Below are 8591 nucleotides of genomic sequence, written 5' to 3'. Positions count from 1 at the left end.
AACGAAAAGCTCCAAGAAGACTGAGATCATGTAAAGAAAGACAATGAAGGATAAATTGGAGATTGGTAAGAAGAAAGCCAGTGCCCCAGGGAGTTGGCTTGCGGCAGGAATTCCACTGGTACATCCTTACATTCTTGACCCATGTCTGAACTTCTGCAGTTAAGAAACACTGCCATAGTTGAGGCTTTTTCTCGCTTCAAACTTTCTGCATCTGTCTTGTGAAAATACCTCTCCTTTGCTCCGTACAAAGCCAGGCGAACGTTCTCTGGGCTACTGAAGTGGCAGCTCCTGTGATGGTTGAGGGATTTTTCTCATTGGAATAGTCACAATGTCTCACCGGCTGAAAGACCTAGAGGCCTAAGGAGCCTGGATTAATGGGATTCTAGGACAGAGTTTGGAAGAAATAATGTCATCTGAGTTGTCTCAGAAAAGGCATTGTCACCTGAAAATGTCCTGGTTCACTTCTTCGGGGTTTCTAGTGTGAACCCAAGAAGAGTCAACTTATTTAGCTCTTCAGAGGCTTTGGATGATGACAACGACTCAGAGGAAATCGACAAATATGTCACTGCATCACTTGTGATGGCAGGTATCCACTCCAAAATCAGGAGGTTGGATGTTAGACTTGATGAAAATCTCAGTGTTAGAAAACAAGTTGTGTGGGTTTAGGGGAACTCCTTTGAACGTTCCATGAGGAAATTGATGAGGTCAACCAGTCATTTCTCTGAACACAGGAGCGCTGGAGCTTCTGAGGGAGCAGGCTGAACTGACTCCATATAAAACTCTAGGGGGAAGGAGTTGTGTAAAAGGCATGCAGGACCATAGAGGGAGCAAACAGACAGGGTGTCTGTTTGCATCTATGAATTAACTGTCTATCACATACTCAATATCCCAGTGCTTCATTTTTCATCAGTAAAATGAGGGTTAAACTAGCATTGTAAAAATCCATTAATAATGCAATAAGCAAAGTAATGAGATGATTTATGTGGAGCAAGGCCTTAGACAAAAGTTCTGCTTAACATTTATGTGTGAGGTTTCTTAGTGTCTCAAAGGTGAGTCCTCCGGTGAGTCCTCCCAAACTAATGCCCACCTTAGCTAAAGTCCCGAGAAATGCCAGTGACCGCTGCTCTCCACACCGTATACACTCCACACTCACCGTATACACCTTTCAGTTATTTAAAGATGCCCAACAGAGGAGTACTAACAGCCTACTCCATATTATTCTAGATGCAAAAAATTCTGTGGCTGTAGAAAAGAAGTAGGTATTATGTAAGGGGATTATTATTAAATGAATGTTAAGAAAATAACACATAATGTACAAGACAATTCAGACAATGCAATTGTTACCAAACTTGTGTTAAACCTTGTGTCCCGAATCAGGTCCAGTCACCCATACTCGATAAGCCAATTAAAAGAGCTATATTTTTGAAAGGTAGAAGGCAGCAAAAAGAGATTTATTCAATATGGCTGCACTGGGAAGAGGGACAAAGGGATCCAGTGAACACAGTGTGTCTTCCCAGTGTGGCTAGGTTGACTCTTCCACAGCTGCTGTGATCTGAAATCATGTCCTCATGCTAACACCCTCTTTTAAACACTTTTTAAAAACTATTAGTTTTGTTGTCATTCTGAAGTTTAGAACTGTTTCATATTGCTAAATTATGACTTTTCTTTTTGTGGCTTCTGTGCCTATTTTAAAACCAGGATTCCTTATTGTAAAGAGGAAAAAAATCTGGCCAAAACATTTTACATCCCAGAACATAGTAGCCATGGAGCTAGCAAAGGAGGCTTAAGTCCCACTAGAAATAAAATGGGGCAACACAGAAAATCCCTATTCAGAGAAGATGGAAATAAACTGCTTTGAGTTTCTGAATTTCCACTTACTGTTTACAATCTAAAAAGCAGTTAATAGTTTCTATCTGCATGGAGGAGAGAGATTTGAATGTGCTCACCTGATGAATTCTACTAGACTTTGTGCTTGAATTTTATAAAGAAGGGCTCATTATATATTATATATAAGATATTATATGATTATATGGTATGTATCACTATATACATGTATTTTGGAACTTTCTCACCATAACCATCTCCAGTCATAATAGTTACTACTCAGCAGGAAATCAGAAACTCACTGGATTAATGTCAAAACATGTAAAAATATTAAAATATTCTAGTATGAGCAGAAATATTAGAAATAATTTATTATGAACACCTATGTCAGGTGAAACTCATCACATATTCTATGAAGTACATTCTCATTTATCAACAATTTACTCCTGATACACCTATAACACACTTTGAGAGTTACACGATGCATCTGAAAGATCTGTCAGGAGTCTTACCATGCTTAGAGAGCAGCACTAAGCACCATCTAGTGTTAGCTTCCAGTGCAAGGCATAAAAGCTGGACACTCACAGTATTAATCACTGTGTTCACAATCTATTTACTAGACAATTCTGGTTGCAGCAGTTGCATGGCTGGCCAAAGGTCTGATGAAAGCCAAAATGTGAGAGGGAAATCTCCATTCATTAGAGCTGTGGTCTTCTCTGCCCCTTTCCTGTTCTCCCGCTTCTTCAGTCTAATCATATACACAGCAGTGGGGTTCAAGGGCATCAGTTTTAGCAGGTTAACCATGAAGTTTATTTCTAGGGAACCAGAAGGTATTGGTAGGAGTACTTAAGAAAAATGATTCCATAAGCTGTTTACCAGGTTCTGAGGCTAACACTGGGCTGCACATGGCAAGGGTCTGATGGTGTCCTGACATTCTTTTTACCAGGTTCTGAGGCTAACACTGGGCTGTACATGGCAAGGGTCTGATGGTTTCCTGACATTCTGTTTACCAGGTTCAGACTCACAGTAGTTGTCACTGTCTGGAGAGATTAGGAAAGTGCTTCGAATACTTTGGAAATTTGACAGACATGGGCTGGAACTTGAAAGGGTTATTAATCCAATAGATTGCCAGTTAGAACAAAATATGAACATTTTCTATAGGATTTAAGAAAGACCCTAAGCTTTGTTTTAAAATGTTAAAAATATCCAACATACAAATCCTAACTACTTGGCATAATATGAAGTTTAAAAATATAACTCATGTATTAACAGAACTCTGTCAAAATGACACATGGTGAACAATGCCTTAGGAACCGTGAGAGAGGCTTGGGGGAGGGGGGAGAGGAACTTTTATCTCAGGTGCTTTTTTGTTCTTGGATGTGACTTTGTGACTCCTTTGGCAAACATATATTCAACTGATAAGATGTGTTTATTCTTGTTGGCTCTGAGATCATAGTTATAGAACCCAGTTTGGTGAGAGGATACGCTGAGCGTGTCCCTAGTGTACTCTGCATCTACACACGGCATTCTGCCTTGCTTTTGTGCTTCCCCAGATATAATCTATAGTATGTGCAAGGCAATTGTGTTTAAATTAGTCTGTCCTGAGAATGTTCTGGGACAGTGTCAAAGGCCAGCTCTGACACCCAGGGTAAACTGAGGTGGGGTGTAGAGTTAAAGACCGGTGGCTGTTACTGATAGCAACTGGTGATGGGAGAAAGGGAAAGAAGGGTAAGAAAATAACACACACACACACACACACACACACACACACACACACACATTCACACATTGGGTGGATGGAGCAAACTCCCACTAGCTGGCTCCGAACAACTTTATTTTTTTCCCTCCCATAGTTTATATATCACAACAAAAATCTTCCAAGTGGTATAACATTCTGTTTTTCTTCTAGTGAATGATTATGGAAAAAAACTGTATGCTCACTAAAGATTACATAGTCCAGGTAAAGATAAACCCCGAATTATTCCCAAGAATCTGCATACAGTCATAACTAAGCAACTTTTTATAGATTAACAAAGTGTAAGTAAGCAAGGCAATTTTCTCATTTTTCTTTTATTACTGGCAGGCAGCAATTTGTGGTTGCAAAGAAAGGATCAATTCTTTTCTTATTTATCTTAAAAAGTAATTATATATATACATACATATATATATACATTCACATATATACACACACATACACACACACACACACACACACACACACACATATATATATATATATATAAACATATAAAATAAGGAGCTGCATGCTTTCATTAAGGCTTCTTTTTCCAGAAAAGACTTAGATGCTGATGCTGGCAGATGTGAAGTGATTGATCTAAATCCACAAATGAAAATGCTTTCAAAGCCAGAACTAGAACTCCAGTTTCTGAATCCTGCTCCAGTGATGGGTCTTACAGGTTTTGACACTCAGACAAAATTGCGTGTCTCCTGTTACAAACAAAGGATGATGAAAACACTTGTTCTGATTTCCAACTTCATTCATTGCCTCCAGCTTGGCTTTCCTATATAACAGCCCGGTCTGTGCGGTTCAATATGCCCTTCTGGTGGGGTTTTACAGGTCACTCCTCTATTTTCTCCCTTCCTACTGCATTTGTAGTACCTGGACTCATGGCGAGCACCCTTGGTGGCAGCACCTTTCTTTGTTTTCTCTCTTGACTATTTAACTCTTGAGTCTATGCAACCCTCTTCTCTGTTGTTTGTCCAGAGCTTTGAGAGCTACTGTCTTCTTTTGCCCCTGGGTCTACAATAAAATACACTGGTAGATAGCGCTAGAGGAGTGACAAAAGGAGCTATAGTCTCGTCCATTGTGGTCTATGTCCCCGTCCCCCGCACCCCTGCAGTTGCAGTGACTTCACAGATGCTCTAGCACCACCTCCTTAAAGATCCGAGTTCCAAACCTAAAGATGAAATGAAGTTTTCATTTCCTCCTCAGAAGTTTTACTGTCTCTAAACCACAGCTTTGTTCCTGTTCTTCCAACTTGGGGGGTTTAACATCTTCCTGCCTATAGACAGTTTGACTTCTTACCATTATCTGACCTTTTGCAACGAAGATAGCTGAATGGTCCCAGAATATTTATACATCACAAGCGTGTTGGTAGATACCTAGAGAGGCTAGCAGAGTCACATAAGAAAATGGTGAGGCCCCAAATCACCATGCTATCTCTTTCTCTATCGTGATTATGATCACTTCTTCCCTACTGTAAAAAAACGGTTGAAAAGTTTCTTCCAATATTTTTAAGGTGACAATGATGGAAAATGTCGTTTTGTATTAAAACGACTTGAAGTTAAATATTGTTTTAAGCAGTATTCCTTGGAGGTATCTCGGCCTCTTCCTTATATGGTCCACTGTCCGAGGGTGGATGTTCTACAGTCCCAACTTCAGTTTAGCGCGCCCTCTGCTGGGCAGAATGGAGTAAAGCACTCAGTACCATGTGCAGATCCCCAGAACTGTCATTGACAAGGTTTTGAATAGGTGGACTTTGAGTAGGTGGGCTTCCGGAGTCTGCTGCTGGCCTGGGGTGTAAAATCGCTGTTAGATCAAGAACCTGCTGCATCTGGTGCTTCCTGATTTCCATTTCCTCTCATTCAAAGTAGTGTTGACAGGAAAACTCATAGGGCTCACAGAGGACTTAGAGTTTGGCTACCCCGAGAGAGATGCTTAGGCTAAGCATCTTTCTGAGTCCTCCTTTCTTCTCTTAACAAAACACCGATTTCAACATTTGAAATGTAAATAAACAAAATAACTAATAAAATAACAACAACAAAAACCCCACAGGTTTCCTACTCAGGAAATGATGTTCCCTTTTACCTCCTCTTTGTGAATTTTTTTAAAAAATAAAAACCACTTTATTGTAGAGAAATTGCAAATGAATGGCATAGCATACTTAGATTAAAGTACCCACTCAAACAAATGCTTGCTGAGATGAGGAGTCTTTACTTCTCTGTGAGTTTCTATAAGTTAGAACAGGTGTTCCAAAGCTGTGCTCATTGTGACTTTTAATGTCCCCCAGAGATCAGGACTGCTAAGGCATGCACGCTGTTCATAAGGGAGAGACAGGCCCTGAGATAGCAGGAGTGAGGTGAGAGGCACTGATCACTCCACACAGGGGTTAGAGCCCCCAGTGGCCTCAACTTTGTGTCTCTCTTCTGATTGGCACAGGGGATCCCATGTTTTTGTATATTCTACAGGTTGGGGCATGTTGGGAAGTACTTATTTGTAAATGTGTGAGTCTAAGGAATCGCAAATGCCCTTTTTAAAAAAAAGATTTATTCATTTATTATATGTAAGTACACTGTAGCTGTCCTCAGACACACCAGAAGAGGGCATCAGATCTCTTTACAAATGGTTGTGAGCCACCATGTGGTTGCTGGGAATTGAACTCAGGACCTCTGGAAGAGTAGTTGGGTGCTCTTAAGCACTGAGCCATCTCTCCAGCCCGGCAAATACCTTTTTAACAAGTTTCCAGTACTTGGGATCAAAAGTTGGGTAAAACATTTGAAAGGAAGGTTAGACTCTTGTTTGTATGAATTACCCCACGTAAGTTTTGAGTTGCTGATTCTGGTTATGGTCAGCTCTGGATTTGCTATCTTGCATAGCTTGTCTTCTCTGTGTTTAGTATGAATTCTAGGACTCTGTACTGCCACTTTGTCCATGGCCTCGCCTCAGTGGGTGAATAATCACTGGCAAAAATACATTCCCAAACCACCGGTGTCTAGCTTAGCAAAAGGGAAGAAAAGATGGAGAGTGCTCTAGTGTATTATGGACCTTCCTCTTTCAACATGAGGATACTTTGCCTAGTCACCACCAGATGGGAGGGCAGAAGAACTTCAGCCTGGGTGGGGTATCTTGGTGCTAACAGAGAAGAGAGAGACAAAGTGGAGCACTGCAGAAGCTAAAAAGTGAAAGTCTTTTATTCAGACTGTGTGAAGATGAATTGAGAATATACTGAATGTAGAATTAAATCCAGAATGGGCTTCCAAGAAAAATGCCCATTGTCCCCTTGAACTGGTCCCACTGATCTCCAAGCCTCAGTTGTTAAAATGATAGGCAGGTGTCATACATTCTATGGCTTTAGGGATCAAGTCCAGGGGTCTAGGCCCAGCTCTCAATTTTACTTTTCAGTAGTATTTCCATGTCTTTTAAAATTCTTGTTTTATATCATTTCCTTATTTCATCCAGTGGTTTGTTTACATTCTCTTTGAATTATTTCATGAGTTTATTTTTATCATTTTTGACTTCACAAAGCATTTCTTGAACCATTCTCTAAAATTTCTCATCTGGGATGTCCTCTCTCATTCTCGGTGATAGTCATTACCATGGAGTAGGTATTTGGATTTTCATGTTTTTTACTTTACTACATCAAGATTACACCTCTGGGGGTAATAATATCGATTGGATTTTCTGCTAACTGTATTTGATCAATTGATGTATTTGCAGTAGTCAAGTGGGCCTAGACTATGGTGAGTAAAATACACAGTTTTGAAGTTAACTCCTCAGTACCTGCTTGAGGATGCCTGGAACGGCCTCTGTGTTTTAACTGAAGTAGAGTATTAACTGCAGGAGCAAAGTAAATGTCGTGTTAGCCAGTTAAAATGGTCTCTGTAATGACAATCGCTAGTGGAAGTTGAACAAGGATGAGATGGTGTACACTAGGATATTCTTTATTAAGATTGGAGACCGAAAGTAAGTGGGCAGGGAACAGACAGGGATTATGACTAGATTAACCGAGGAACAAAGCATGATGGGAAAACGTTTGTAAGGGGACTTGAAGAAACTGTTGGGCTCCACAGAGTTTAGAGATTATCTACATTTTGGAAATTTATGACTTTAATGTAAAAAGAAGAGGGGTGGGGAGATCAGGGAGGTGAGAAGAGATGGGAATGAGAGGAAAAGTATGACGGTGTATGTCGGACGTAGAGGGAGCACAATAGCAGAGTAGGTAGAAAGCATACAGAGCACCTGACCACGCAAAACACAAACTAGAGTGAGCTCATTACAATTTGTTTTGCAAACCTGAAGATTAAAAAAAAAAAAAGAAAGGAAAAGTTAAAGGATTGCAACAACAACAACAACAGCAGCAGCAGCAGCAGCAGCAGCAGCAGCAGCAGCAACAACAACAACAACAACAACAGACAAATTCCATTAGATTAAAAACAAACCAACAGGGCTGGTGAGAAGGCTCAGTGGGGCGAGTTGCTTGTTACTAAGCCTGGCAACCCGAGTTTGAATCTTGGGTTCCATTTAGCAGAAGGTCCCATTTGACCTCCATGTATGCATGCTGACACTCAAATAAATAATTGCAATAAAAAAACCACGAGTGAGTATTTCTTCCTTGCTTGGTTAGGTTTTAATTTATCCCACCCCCACGTCCCCCGTGATGTTTCATGGAGCGAATGGGCCTTTGAAGGAGCTGTGGTTTGCAATTTCATTCCAAACTCAGGTTCCCTAAAGCAATCTTGGGTGTGTATAGTGGAATTTGGATCAGTTTCGACATGTATTGAATCTCTGGCAAAGGTGTGCTGGGTTGACTATGCTGTCCTCAGCTTCCCCTGTAATGATGCACTATCTAGTTTGAGTGAGAGAGCACTATTTAGTTTTACAGCGCTGAGTGAGAGAGTGCAGCGTGAGAACCCTGCAGGTTCCCACTACTTTAGAAGCAGCCTCAATGGAGGAGACTACACCACCCCCCCACACCCCGCCCAGAGTTAGACTTCAGGGTCCCTGTTCTCCACCCATGGAGATGTAT

This window comes from Rattus rattus, chromosome 3 (assembly GCF_011064425.1).
Source record: "Rattus rattus isolate New Zealand chromosome 3, Rrattus_CSIRO_v1, whole genome shotgun sequence".
NCBI lineage: Eukaryota > Metazoa > Chordata > Mammalia > Rodentia > Muridae > Rattus > Rattus rattus.
This window is presented reverse-complemented; position numbering follows the sequence as displayed.